The 15,682-nt window shown below is 34.0% G+C and overlaps 1 protein-coding gene across 3 annotated transcripts in view; it reads right to left on the bottom strand.

Annotated features, from left to right (window-relative positions):
• Window positions 1-11,845: 11,845 nt before the first annotated feature.
• The window catches only part of LOC150103899 (uncharacterized), a 426,738-nt gene continuing 422,901 nt past the window's right edge, over window positions 11,846-15,682 (bottom strand). For all 3 annotated transcript variants that reach the window (XM_090397172.1, XM_090397171.1, XM_090397173.1), the window contains exon 26: window positions 11,846-13,816. The gene's annotated coding sequence lies outside the window, so the exon portion shown is untranslated. The remainder of the gene's footprint in view (window positions 13,817-15,682) is intronic.

Raw genomic sequence — 15,682 nt, 5'->3', positions numbered from 1 at the left:
TTACTTCAACCTTGGTATCACTTCTGAGCCTGGCTCCCAGTGATGAGACCTCAATAAAGGTCAAAACTGGTGTTAGTAGTGACCCTTCTCATAATGCATAGCATTATAAATGCTTTAAGGATATGTACTTTGCATTATGGGATACTAAGGCAAGTGATGCAAAGTCTATATACGAATTGCCTGATCCTGAAGTTACTTCAGGCACAAACTTTGTTTGCTTACACTTGGATAAAGGATTAATTTACGTACAATTTTAACTTATGGATCTGAGAAGTGGGTTACAAATAAAAGACTGGAGACCACAGATATGAGAGTATTGCAAAAGATTTGTGGAGTGAAGAGATGGCATCAATGGGAGTATATTAAAATTAGGATATTAGAAATTATAAAAGAATTTGTCATTGTTAACATTCAGGAATGTGTTAACAGAGGAAAGATTAGCAAAACAAGTGTTCTTTACCAAGCTGGGGAAAAATAACCAGAGGAAGACTAAGATCAAGGTGGACTGATGCAATAAAAAGTTTCTTAGAAGACAGAAATATAAGATCTGATAATGTTGGAGGTAAATTATTGATCAGAAATTAGTAATGGTGTAGCTTTTTCATGTGGTACTATCATAATGCCCTATACATCCCCCAAGGACACATATATTAGGAATTTAATGATGACAGTGACATCAAACCTATGATTTAACATAAATTAAACAGAGGTAATTTTACTGTTTCTTGAAAAACAACTGCTGAAGAGATCTGTAGAAAGTTGTGAAAGATGTGTTGGCAGAAACAACTTATGAGAAGAAACAGATATTTTCTGATATTAAAAGAAACAAGTCTAACATTCAAATTTTAAGCAAGTTATGGGTGATTTAGGCATTTTAAGAATAGAACTGACACCATACTAACTGTGAGGTAAGAAGAGAGTCAGCAGATAAAGCTTCAGCTAAAAAATATATGCTAAACTTTAAAGAACTTGTCCAAGGTTGCTTGCCAGCCTAAGTGTTCAACTTTGAAGAAACTGACTCTCCCTTCTCCTGGATAAACATACCAAAAAAACATACTAATGTATGTTCTTTTGGTCATTTTTTTTTTTTAATCATCTAATAGTGATATTGGGAATGATCATCTCAGGAGACATCAAAGTGAGGCCACTTCTTATCTATCATTCAGAGAACTCAAGAGCATTGCAGAACATTATCTCAACTCCCAGTGATTTTTAAGTGACAATTTGAAAGGCATGAATGACCCATGAAATTTTTCACGATTAGTTTCTGAATTACTTTATGCCCAACTATATAAAAACAACTTTAAACTAAGAACTTCCTGAAGAAGATTTTGCTGTTTGTCAATAACAGCTTAGACTTTGAGCCCAGAATTCATAAAAGTGACATTTTTGCCTTTCTTGAATGGTGAATCTAGAGAACAAGTGAAACATTCCAGATATTTAAGCACAATTTTTTGTGAAGATGGTAAATTAAATATGGAAATAAATAAATAAAGCAGAATTAGCATAGCTGGTATGGTAAGAAGTCAACTAATTAAATTTATATGGAATAAGATAAAAATTAGCCAAAACACTAAATTAGCTGTATACAAGACAGTGTTCAAACCAATTTTAACTTATGGATACGAGAGCTGTGTTAGTAACAAAACACTTGACTTGACCAAAGACTAGAGATCACAGATATTAGAGTCTTGAGAAAGATTAGGGACATGAACAGATGGCATCAATGTCAGTATCATATTAAAAACAAGGATATCAGGAAAGAAGTTGACATTGTTAGCATTTATGAATGTGTTAGCAGAGCTAATCTAAAGTGGTATGGTCACTTGAACAGAATGGGAGACAAAAGATTAACAAGACAGGTGTTCTCTGCTAGGTCAGCAGGAAAAAGACCCAGAGGAAGACCAAGACGTAGATGGATTGATACAGTAAAAAGGTACCTTAAAAGACAGAAATATAAAATCTAATAATACTCGAATCTTTACAGATAACAGATTAATTTAGAGGAAAATTGTTGATCAGAAGTGAGTAAGGTGTAACTTTTTCATGTAGTATTATCATAATTATGCTGCACCCCCACCCCCCCTGAGGGTACATATCAGAATTTGATTATGATGACATTTTTACCTTCAAATACCACATTACTCATTCAACCAATGAATCATTATATCGATTCATTGAATCAATATAATGAGATCAATGAAGTAGTCAAGCTGACAATAAAAGAATTTTGGAAGAATTATATCAGAGCTGCTATGGATTACATTGACAAACTTAGGAGGTGAGCCAGAAATTGATGTCAACAACATGGAAAATTGTGGCCCAAATTTGAAGGGTTCAAATTCACAAACAACAAGAAACTGAAGAAGTGACACAGCTTGGAGTAAATGTCAGTCTTGAAGTGTCAGATGTTGAGGAGCTTTCAGTCTCATTCTGAAGCCCTCTTTGAAGAAGAAATCCTCTACACCGATGGTCACATCCAATTTTCTGTATATACCATACAGAGACCAGAAAAGAATTCATAATACAAAATCTGAAGGAAAATGTTCACGAGGCACAAAAACTGCAATCATTATTGTTTTCATATGACTCGTTTGGTCACCAAAAGAAGCATTTCAAGCTTGGGTAGGAATTAATTCTCATACTGAGCCATAATGCATTTATCTTGAATTAATTGTCAAAGCTGAAACATGCATAAAATGATTTTAATGACCTGGACTCACTTCTCACACATTCAGAAAAATGTTTAAAGCATCCCTCTAAGCAAGTCAGGCATCCAAACGTTTTTGTTATTTGTCACATACTGATAACTATATCAGGAAAGTGCATATGTTCTTGACATTCTCCTTCCAAAAATAATTAAAATCTAACCCCAAACAACTATGAAAGTAACTAAAGAACTCCACTGTCAAATAAAGCCGAGATTTTCTTGCACAGAACCTCACTGGCTCAAAAAAGGTGCAGCACTTTTCATTCAGTTAATGATTGCAGAGATGGGATTGTTTTTTTTAGTAGAGGTTGTCAGAGAAAACATTTTTTCATTTAAAGTTTCTTAAAAAAAAAAAAAAGTAAGGTAATTATTTTTTTTTGACATATTCTTTATATGAAGACTCATCTTGAAATCATTCACACTATCTATACACAACCTCCAAACATAAGCCACTCTCCAGTTATGCACTGCTCTTTGAGAGAAAAATTTGGCATGCGACACTGAGGTAATTTTATTGGAAAAGAAATGCCCCCCCCCACCTTCCCATTGCTTGCCAATTGTAAAATTCTCTTACCTGTGATGGTGCAATATATTAAAATGCTAATTCTGGAAGTTTGGAATAATTTACCGTGGAAGTACATGTAGCTGTGAAATGGAACTGGACCACACTCTTCATCCTATCTCCTCCTGTTAAATCTATCGTGGATGAGTGGTTAAATACAGGATTTTTAAAAGTGTGTGTATATATATATATATATATATATATATATATATATATATATATATATATATATATATACAGATTATGAAGAAAAATATGAATATTAGTGGGTGATAGCAATGAAATCAGTTATCAATCATGCTGATGATAATGGTAAAGTATACCAAAGAAACTGAAAATATTGTACAAATAACATGAAAATTATTTGAAATTTAGATTTTCATGGATTAGCAATGAAAATTAACCTATTCCATTATGCCTCATATGTTCAGAGATGCCCATAAATTCCAGTATGAAACCATCCAATATCAAAAATCATTATTTGAAACACAAATACTATTACCATACAAAACCTGTTTAATTTTTTTTTTGAAACAAAGCAGAATGACATTTGAATCACAGAAATTAAGGCATAGTGTGACAGGAGATGAAATTCAAAAGTTGGAGTTGCTGAAACAAACAAAATGACTGTAAATTACAAAATTATCCAAACTAGATCTAGCTGAAAATGTAAAGCAGCAATTATCTTGAGTATGACAAAGTTGAAAGTTGACATTATTCACTGCAAACTGCTGAATCTACCAATAATGTGAACATAACTAATCTTTTGGTGTTTATCCAAGGCATGCATAAAGATTTAAGATAATTACTTAAAAAAGAAGTTAAAAATGTCTATTATGTTAAGGAGAGGTCAGTGAATTCTTGACATTACAAAAACACTACTTTGTTTTAAACTGAAGCTGGCTGATTTTCACATGGAAAAGTCCTTCCTCTATACATATAATAATATACTTAGAAACTCATCTGAAAATATTTTGAACATTTTGAAAAGATGCTAAAAAGACACAATAAAAGGTCTTCGTAAGCATTTTTCTCTAACTGGATGGCAGCAGTCAGTGGATAACAATGACTTCTTTTTTTTCCACTGCTTTGCAGACATTACTAAATAACATGACACATTGAGATGAACAGATTCTGAAGATCACATTCGATGGGTTCTTGAAACAACAGTTGCTCAACATCACTTTGATTAGGAATTAATTTTCAGTATAAAGCATTAATCAGAGAAGGCAGTTAAATATCTTAAGCCCTTTCCAACTAAATACATATCCAAGTTGATTCTCAGTGATGGTTAGAATTAAAACCAAAACACTAACTTGTCTTATCGATTAATGAGGAACCAGAACATCTGAAATTAAGTAATAATTGAAATGAACACCCCTTTATCACTGAGTGATTACGAACAGTTTTATTTTTCTCAAAGAGAGGCTTCTTTTCGAGTAGGTATGCATTTCTATAAATTGTTCATCATCATCATAAAATTTCTGTCATGTACCTTCAAGGGGTTTCCAGGATATGATAGTACTACACGAAAAATTTACATCATTAGTAACTTCCTATCTATAATTTTCCTCCAAATCAGTCTGTTACTTGTCAAGACTCCACTCTAACATTATCAGATCTTATATTTCTATCGTCTAAAACACTTTGTACCATATCAATCCGTCTTCCTCTGGGTCGTTTTCCTGCCAGCCAGGCAGAGAACACCCTGTTTTGCTAATCTTTCCTTGCCCATTCTGTTTAATTGACCATACCACCTGATATTAGCTCTGCTAACTCATTCCTGGATGCTGACAATGTCAATTTCTTTCCTAATATCTTCGTTTTTAATATGATATTGCCATTGATGCCATCTGCTCATGCCTCTAATCTTTCTCAGGACTCTGATATCTGTGGTCTCTAGTCTTTGGTCAAGTGTTTTACTTCTGACACAGCTCTCAGATTCATAAGTTAAAACTGGTTTATAAACTATCTGTATACAGCTAATGTAGTATTGCAACTAATTTCTCTCTTATTACATATGAATTTATTCAACTGACTTCGTACCATACCAGCTTTGTTGATTCTGCTGCCTGTTTCCATATTTACCATCTTCAGTAAAAATCGTGCCTAAGTAGCTGAAATTTTTTACTTGTTCCACGGGTTCCCCATTCACAACACAGTTGACATTTTCAACAATTTTAATTACTTTCATTGTCTTTTTCTTGCTCACCTTCATACCATATCTATTACAACAGTTATTCGATTTAGTCAGAGAATCTTGCAGACTTGTAGCAGATTTATTTAGAAGTATAACATCATCTGCATAAACCAAAGATCTGACGTTAACATCTCCAATTTTGATATCATGTTTAATACCACTTTCCTTCATAATGTGATCCATACAGATCATGATAACATCATCATCATCATCAAATTCCTGCCATGTACCCTCAAGGGGTGTACAGGACATACTACATGAAAAAATTACATCATTACTAACTTCCTATCTACAATTTTCCTCCAAATCAGTCTGTTACTTGTCAAGACTCCAACATTATCAAATCTTATATTTCTATCGTTTAAAGCACTTTGTACCGTATCAATCCACCTATATCTTGGTCTTCCTCTGGGTCGTTTTCCTGCCAACCTGGCAGAGAACACTTGTTTTGCTAATCTTACCTCTCCCATTCTATTTAAGTGACCATACCATCTGAGATTAGCTCTGCTAACGCATTCCTGGATGCTGACAATGTCAAGTTCTTTCCTAATATCCTCATTTTTAATATGATATTGCCATTGATGCCATCTGTTCACGCCTCTAATCTTTCTCAGGACTCTCATATCTGCGGTCTCTAGTCTTTGGTCAAGTGTTTTACTTCTGACCCAGCTCTCAGATCCATAAGTTAAAATTGGTTTGAACACAGTCTTGTATACAGCTAATTTAGTGTTCCGACTAATTTCTTTCTTATTCCATATGAATTTATTCAATTGACTTCCCACCATACCAGCTTTGCTGATTCTGTTGTCTATTTCTATATTTAGTTTACCATCTTCAGTAAAAATTGTGCCTAAATAGCTGAAATGTTTTACTTGTTCCACAGGTTCTCCATTCACAACACAGTTGACATTTTCAATGATTCTGCCTATTTTCATTGTCTTTGTCTTTTTATTGCTGACCTTCATACCATATCTATTACAACAGCTATTCAATTTAGTCAGAGAATCTTGCAGACTTGTAGCAGATTTATTTAGAAGTATAACATCATCCGCATAAAGCAAAGAGCTGACATTAACATCTCCAATTTTGATATCAGGTTTAATACCACATTCCTTCATAATGTGATCCATATAGATAATGAATAACAGAGCGGATAATGTACATCCTTGTCTCACACCAGATTTAACATTAAACCATCTTCCTGTACTTCCTTCAATTCTAACTGCTGACTCACAACTCAAATAAAGACTAAGTATTGCTTGATATAATGCCCCATTGACACCATATAACTGCAGCGTATTGAATAGCTTCTCTCTTGGCACCTTGTCATATGCCTTTTACAAATCGACAAAACTTAAATACAGATCTTTGTTATATTCCCAAGCTTTCTCGACTATTTGTCGTAAAGTGAAGATCTGATCCTGACAGCCTCTATTTGGCCTGAATCCAGCTTGTTCTTCACCAAGCTTTTCTTCCACAATTCTTCTCAACCGTTTCTCAAGTATACTTGCATAGATCTTGCCAGGAACACTCAGTAGGGAAATACCTCTGTAATTCTCACATTCAGTTTTATTTCCATTTTTATATATGGGTACTATGAGAGCTCTACTCCAATCATCTCTACTCCAATCTCTACTCCTGCTGCCTTTCCACATTTCAAGCCTTTGATAGCTTTTTCTACTTCAAGTATGGATATGTGTTCCTGACTGCATGCCTGGTCAGTGTTTTTTATCACTGTGCTGTCATCACTGCTTGTTTCATTTAGCAGTTTTTCAAAGTAATTACTCCATACTTCAAGGATATCTTTTTCTCCTGTTTTCATTTCACCTTTATCATCTCTAATTCCTTTTACAGCACTCTTTCCTCCATTCCTAAGCTTCTTCAACAACCTCCAGAATATTTTGCCACCTTCTTGATATTTATTTTCTATATTCTTGCCAAAGTCCTCCCATGACTTTTGTTTAGCTAGTTTTACACACTGTTTAGCTTTCTTATATTTGTCTCTGTATTCTGTAAGAGTAAAAGCTGACTTATTTGCCAGGAACTTTTGATATGCTTTCTTCTTTTCCTTCACTGCCTCTTTAACTTCCTGTGTCCACCAGGGAGTTCTGATTTTTTTATCCTTGCACACAACCTCACCACATGCCTCTCTGGCAGAATCAATCAATGTTTCCTTCAGAGTTTGCCACTGAATCTCCAAGGTTTGATTCCTGTTCTCAAACTCTTTCATTTTCTTTTCAATAATATTTCTGTATTTTAGTCTACAGTTCACATCTGAGAGCTGCTCAACTTTTATTCGCTTTAAAACTTTCTTACATGTTATTCTTTTCAATATGAAATTCAATTTTATCCTGCTCAAGACTAAATAGTGATCACTTCCAATTTCAAATCCTCTGTACACTCTGGTGTCCTGCACCAGGGAGAAAACATCACTATCAACAATAACATAGTCAATGAGACTTTTCTTATTCCTAGCCTCTTCTCTCCATGTGAATTTGTGCACATTTTTATGTTGGAACATGGTGTTAGTAATAACCAGTCCATGTCCTGAGCAGAAATCCAACAGATATTTGCCATTATTATTAGCTTTGCTCTTTTCTCCAAATTTTCCCAAAATATTTTTGTATGTCTCACAATCATTTCCTACTCTACTATTTAGATCCCCAACAAGGACCAACTTTTCCTTTTTCATTGTGTCAGTTGCTTTTTCTAAAGCCTCAAAAAATTCCTCCACTTCTACCTTAGTAGAACCTTCTGTGGAACCATAGGCACAAATAAGTCTCATTGTCCAGATCCCCATTCTCATATTTGCCCACATTACTCTACTTGAGACTGACTGCCATTCAAGAAGATTAGCCTCGTATTTTGTGTTGAATACTATGGCTACTCCTTCTTTTCCTTGATTGTCATTGCCTGAATATAACATTTTGTATTTATTGCTCAGAAAAATCTCACCAGTTTTGGTCTTTTTTGTTTCAGTCACCCCTATTATGTCGATCTGGTACTTATCTAATTCCTCAGCTAGCTCCATTTCTTTGCCATTCAGGCTTCTTACGTTGATAGTACAGATCTTTAACTCTGGTGATGTTGAGTTGGGGTTTGTTTTCAGATTTGTTCCAGTAGCTGACTTTTCGCTGTTCGCCCTGGTTCCCTGGCGAAAACAACGGGGGCCTTGTTTAACCGGGCGACGCCACAGCCGGCATGAAATTTTGTCATGTTGTACCATCATTTTTTATTTTGGTTTAACCAATAATAATACAATTTGGTCGGCTAAATCCCAAATTGCCAGCCCATCCTCGTTCGTTCAGTATCAAAGTAGATACCCAACAGGGTGCACCACGAGAAGGTGAGGATTGGACATTAGGTCAGAAGCCCTGGTCGGTTCTCCGCATTCCTTTAAAGGCTATGTGGAGGTCTCCTCTCAGTTATACAGCTTTGACCCTTAAGCACCCCTGATCATGATAACAGAAGGGATAATGCACATCCTTATCTCAAACCATATTTAACATTAAACCATCTTCCTGTACTTCCTTCAATTCTAACTGCTGACTTACAACTCAAATAAAGACTAAGTATTGCTTGATATAATGCCCCATTGACACCATATAACTGTAGCATATTGAATAACTTCTCTCTTGGCACCTTGTCATATGCCTTTCCCAGATCGACAAAACTTAAATACAGATCTTTGTTATATTCCCATGCTTTCTCAACTATTTGTTGTAAGGGAAGATCTGATCCAGACAGCCACTATTTTGCCTGAATCCAGCTTATTCTTCCACAATTCTTCACAACCGTTTCTCAAGTATACTTGCATATATCTTACCAGGAACACTCAGTAACAAAATGCCTCTGTAATTCTCACAATCAGTTTTATTTCCCTTTTTATATATATGGGTACTATTAGAGCTCTACTCCAATCATCGGGAATTTGTCCCTCTGTCCAGGCCTTCTGAACTATGCAGTGCAGCCACTGTAAGACTTTCATACTACCAACCTTCAGCATTTATGGTCGAATATCATCTACGCCTGCTGCCTTTCCACATTTCAAGGCTTTGATGGCTTTTTCTACTTCAAGTATGGATATGTATTCCTATTGAGTGTTTTTTACCACTGTGTGTCATCACTGCTTGTTTCGTTTAGCAATTTCTCGGAGTAATTATTCCATACTTCAAGGATATCTTTTTCTCCAGTTTTGTTTTCATGTCACCTTTATCATCTCTAACTCCTTTTACAGCACTCTTTCTTCCATTTCTAAGCTTCTTCAACAAACTCCAGAATATTTTGCCACCTTCTTGATATTTATTTTCTATGTTCTTGCCAACAGCCTGTGTAACTCAGTGGATGTGACGTTTGCACACCACGGCACTTGGCCGCACGAAGGAAGACTTGGTTTCGAGTCTAGTCGGCGACTAGAGGAAATTTTTCTAAGCCTTTTTTCGACCAGTTTCCAAGTTAGTCGATCTCCTGCACAGGCAAGCGGGTTTTTTCTCCCGGAAACTCAGGTTTTTTCGTCCCGTAAACTCAAAAAAAACGACCAAAGAACCCACATTACTTCAGATATTAAATATTATGTTAGGGTTAGGGACCACAAGATGGCCGCACATTTGAGCCATCTCTCTTCACTGTGGACCGTTTAATTAGTGATAGCCTTGGGCCATCTATCTCTGATTGGTACAAGTGGAGATTGAACTGCCCACTCAGTCTCCAAAAGTTAGATAGGGCTAAATGGCCTCGCCTACTCCCGTATACGGGAATAAAAAAAGGCGTTAGCCGATTTTTTTTTTTTTTAATGTTCTTGCCAAAGTCCTCCCATGACTTTTGTTTAACTTTCTTACATTTGTCTCTGTATTCTCTAAGAGCACAAGCTGACTTATTGCCAGGAACTTTTGATATATGCTTTCTTCTTTTCCTTTACTGCTTCTTTAACTTCCTGTGCCCACCATGGAGTTCTGATTTTTCTATCCTTACACACAACCTCACCACATGCCTCTCTGGCTGAACCAATCAGGGTTTTCTTCAAGGCTTGCCACTGAATCTCCAAGGTTTGGTTCCTGCTCTCAAATACTTTCATTTTTTCTTCAATAATCTTTGTGTATTTTTGTCTACAGTTCACATCTGAGAGCTGCTCAACTTTTATTCACTTTAAAACTTTCTTACATGTTATTCTTTTTAATATGAAATTCAATTTTATCTTGCTCAAGACTAAATAGTGATCGCTTCCAATTTCAAATCCTCTGTACATTCTGGAAAAAAATCACTATACAATAACGTAGTCAATGAGACTTTTCTTATTCCTTGATTCTTCACTCTGTGTGAATTTGTGCACATTTTTATGTTGGAACATGGTGTTAGTAATAACTAGTCCATGTCCTGAGCAGAAATCCAACAGATATTTGCCATTATTATTAGTTTTGCTCTTTTCTCCAAATTTTCCCAAAATATTTTTGTATGTCTCACAATCATTTCCTACTCTGCTATTTAGATTCCCAACAAGGACCAACTTTTCCTTTTTCATTGTGTCAGTTGCTTTTTCTAAAGCATCAAAAAATTCCTCCACTTCTGCCTTAGTAGAACCTTCTGTGGGCCCATAGGCATATATAAGTCTCATTGTCCAATTCCCCTTTCTGATATTTGCCCACATCACTCTACTCGAGGCTGCCTGCCATTCAAGAAGATTAGCCTCATATTTTGTGTTGAATACTATGGCTACTCCTTCTTTTCCTTGATTGCCATTGCCTGAATATAACATTTTGTATTTATTGCTCAGAAAGATCTCACCAGTTTTGGTCTTTTTTGTTTCAGTCACCCCTATTATGTCGATCTGGTACTTATCTAATTCCTCAGCTAGCTCCATTTCTTTGCCATTCAGGCTTCTTATGTTGATAGTACCAATCTTTAACTCTGGTGATAATGAGTTGGGGTGTATTTTTTGTTATTTTAATTTAATAACACTGCTTTGTTTTCGCTGTACTACTTATTCTTATTTATATTGTTTTATTTTCATGTGTTAAAGTGAGTCAATTTAAGAAAAAATATTATGTAAATAATAGTACAGGAGATAAATGGATATGGCAAAAATTGTAAAAGTGGTACAGGAATAACTGACATCAGACAAATTCGGTATGTTAAAACTCAGGTAAGCATCAGGGTGTGATATACTGAATTGGCAGGAAATGTGAGACTGCCAATTCTCCAATTTTCCATCTAAGCACAGCATGCACTGAAATAATTTCTTTTGTAAATCAGGTCCAGATTATATTATTAAATTTATCTTGAAGAATGCATGAACAGAAATTGTATGCATTAACAATTGTTAATATTATATGGAATAGTTCTACAATTGCTAATAAACAATATAATGTTTTTTTCATTTTTATTCAAGACAATCTTAAAGTCTCAATATTTTTAGCACATAATATTTTACAGTTGCATTCACATTAATAAAATCGTCACACCCCTGGGACTAAAAATATACACAAGTAATTATTAAAATTAAATAGTTAATGAATTTATAGCATAGTATTATACAGTTTAGAGTAAAATCAATACCTTGATATAAAACCTCAAACTTCTCTGAATTCATGTGAATTGTGCACACAATTCTTACACTCAAGTTAAAAGGCAATCTGCATTGTGGGGGAAAATAACAGAACTAAGAAATGATCAATTGAAGCTACCAATAATCACTCTGTTCAGTTTTAGTTGACTTATGAAAACTTCATTTTTGTAATACAAAGAATTAATACAATTCATTATTACCTGTATAAAATAATATAAAAGCTCAAAAGTGCATAAATAGATACATACATACATAAACACATGTACACATTAAATATCTGCAAGTAACTACAGTATTTTTTTTACAAAGCTATTATTTTTTAAGCCATTTAAATTTAACCACCCTGACAACCAATTATATGTTTAGTACCTTCAGTGACAGTAATAAACTGTTAGCTATGGATACTTATAAATGTTCAATATGCAAGAATTGCTAACTGAAAACTTTTTTTCCCCAGCACATACACTATACATAAAGGTTTGTTATTTATTAGTGAATTAAAAACTGTTATATCAGCATGTAAAGTTAGATAAAGACTTTAAAAATGCAGCTTTATACCAAATAAAAGCATCAATGATACTTGATAAATGTTATCATTTTTATTCTTATTCAAAGCCTTAAAAATTAGATTATGAGAGATATGTTCATTGATGGGATTAAAACTTTTGACATTTCACTACTAGCAGAAAAATGGTAGCCAAGCAAAATTATGTCAAGTTGCGAATGAGTGATCAAGGACAGCAACTTATTGCTACTACTACACCAATATGAATTACAGAGATAGGAGAATTGCCATTAATGTTTGACCTGAATCTGAATTTAGGAAGAAAGTCAAAAACATTTCACCAGGTAAATTTATGTCGTGGATGCCAAGGTGGTTAAGGGACAGATTAATTAAAACACTCTCCCCCCTCATTTAAGTGTTGATATTTCTTTAATGATCCTGACAATATCTCGTACATCATATAAAACAATGTGTACACGGTGTTTAATGCACAGTTGCTAAAGAATTTTTCTTTCTTTCTTTTAAATATATATATATATATATATATATATATATATATATTTATACACACACACACACACACATATATATATGTATGACTTACAGGCAGTGAAGAATGAAATATCAAAGTTAGTTATAAAATCATTTTCTAATAGATATTTTACTGGGTGTAATAATAACAAACACTGCAAAACTTGAAATTATGACTAAAACAAATGATTTTTATGTATTAGGGACAATGACTACTACACCCTGAAATTTATCAGAAAAATCCATTTTTAAAATGGAGATGGCAGTTGCGTTATCACAGTATACTAACACAGTCTACATCTCTCAAAACATCATGGGAAGAGTTATGTTGTGCAGCTGAAACGTTATATATTCATCACAGAAGCTGAAAGTGTTGACAGTGTCTGAAGTATCGCTTATTATTTCCGAGGACATTTAAGTATGTGTAACAGCACTGAAGGCACCACAAATCTGATGATGGCTGAAACTGTGTGGTGAGTCACAGGGAGATTTACAAAACACACCCTTTGCAGTTCGCCCATGATAACTTGATTTCTAGTTGAGCAACACTTTAATGACACATGATGACAATGATAAAAACAAAAATGCGGAAAAAAAGTAGTTATTTGTACACATTTATAATGTGGTGACAACAATTTATATACTGATTGGCAGTAGTATCTTGTCTTTAAGACTATGTACACTCAAGTTTTTCAAGGATTTCTTCTCACACTGTACATCAACCTTCTTCTAGATAAACTATTTCCCTAAAAAAAAAAGAAAAATGTGTGTGATGAATATATATACACACACACACACACACACACATATATATATATATATATTTATAAAATCAAACAGTTAGTATTCTCTTTGTACAGAGAAAAAATATAACAACTACAGACATACATGTAAATGTTAATGTAAATTTAATTAAATCTAAATTCAACCTGTAGCATATAATAAAAATTTGAAAAGTACAATGCATGGAAAACCTTACTACATTTCCAAGTTTTGAAAATGTAGTAAGGTTTTCCTAGTACTGTAATGCAACAGTAATTGTTCCAGTACTAGGTCTTTGCAGGTCTGATGCAGTCATAAAATAATCAATGTCAATTCTTGTAAAGCAATAGCATTAATAGTGAGAGAGTACGTCTTATCCCATAGTGCAAAAATAAGTGACTGCTGATTAGGACAACAAACTAATATTAAGTTGTGCAAAAAGGCAAAATATAAGTGAAACTACAGATATGCACTCAATGATGTACAGAGGTACAGCATGAAAAAGTGTTTCTGAGTGCCAAAGGAGCATGTGAGACATGGTGAAAGAAGTAATCATACAAAACGGTATAGAACTGGTGAAAATGCTGAAAGGGTGTGAGCTTTGGTTCAGTCATAACATTTAAGAATACAAATGAATGCAGAGAAATTTAGTCAAAGAATCTATGAAGACAACTTAGATATGAAGAAAGTTTTCAACAAAGATGATAGCGACAACTTTGCATGCTTAACAGAAATATTGTTGGCCAACAGAAACAATTTTTTAGATGAAGTTATTAGCAATGGAGAAACATAGTACTTTTGGTATGAAAATGAAACAAAAAAGACAAAACATGTAATGGAAAATGTCATATTACTGAAATAGGCTCACATGTCAGGATTTCAAATGATTATATTTGCTTTCTGATGCTAAAATGTTGAGTTTACTTTCAGTTCATCAAAAGATCAATAGTGAACCAGCATTGTTACATGCAAATAAACTTAGTTCTACAGCCTATGTAGAACTAAGTTCCACATAGGCTGTCATGTCATCTACGTACTCTTTATCGAATGGCAATGACTTACCTCTGTATGAGCACTGCAGTTCTGTTTTAATCATTGATTATATTTTAATACAACTCATTTATCTAATGAGTACAGTCAATATTTTAATGCATTTAGAAATACTATTTGATGTGATCGCTTTTTTATATATATTTATATATATATAAATTTTTTTGAATCATCAAAAAAAAAAGAAGCAAATTTCACAAAACTCAAAGAATTAAATCTTGAGAATAAAATATTCTTCATTTTCACAGTCAGTTTTTCATACTCACTTGACTGTGAGTATGTCATATGATAGCACAGGCATTATTGTGATGCATAATCCATGCACTAGAGCAAAGTGACAGTCTTTTTATTTGCATGTAATAATGCTGGTTCAATAGTCTGGACTGCTACAGTTTGATCTGGTATAATCTGTATTCTCTCCTTTCAATGATCTACATACTCAAGATGACCTAGGTGCAGTGTCTGAAGTCATTTCCCCTTGATGTTTGATCAGACAGAGAACATTAGATATTGATAGTATACTACATGTTTTAGTACATTTAGAGAAACTTAATGAATACATGTAATGTTTCATAGCATGTCAATTTCATATAACTTAGAGCAAAACTCCATAGCATGCAGCTAAGCAGTATAATTACTACATTCTAGTGTGATTCAATTAAATATTATGCTATTTCAGAGAGCAGGAGACCCCATAAAATCTTGGATTTGGAATCATCTGTGTGGATAAATAAAAAAATCAGAATGCTCCCTTATAGTAATTAAAGAATTATTACTTCAAGTTCTAGACATTATATAGC

This window comes from Typopeltis vanoorti, chromosome 8 (assembly GCF_054136105.1).
Source record: "Typopeltis vanoorti isolate ZY-2024b chromosome 8, IOZ_Tvanoo_1.0, whole genome shotgun sequence".
Taxonomy (NCBI): domain Eukaryota; kingdom Metazoa; phylum Arthropoda; class Arachnida; order Uropygi; family Thelyphonidae; genus Typopeltis; species Typopeltis vanoorti.
The sequence above is the reverse complement of the archived record's forward strand: the minus strand, read 5'-3'. Positions and strand labels throughout refer to the sequence as shown.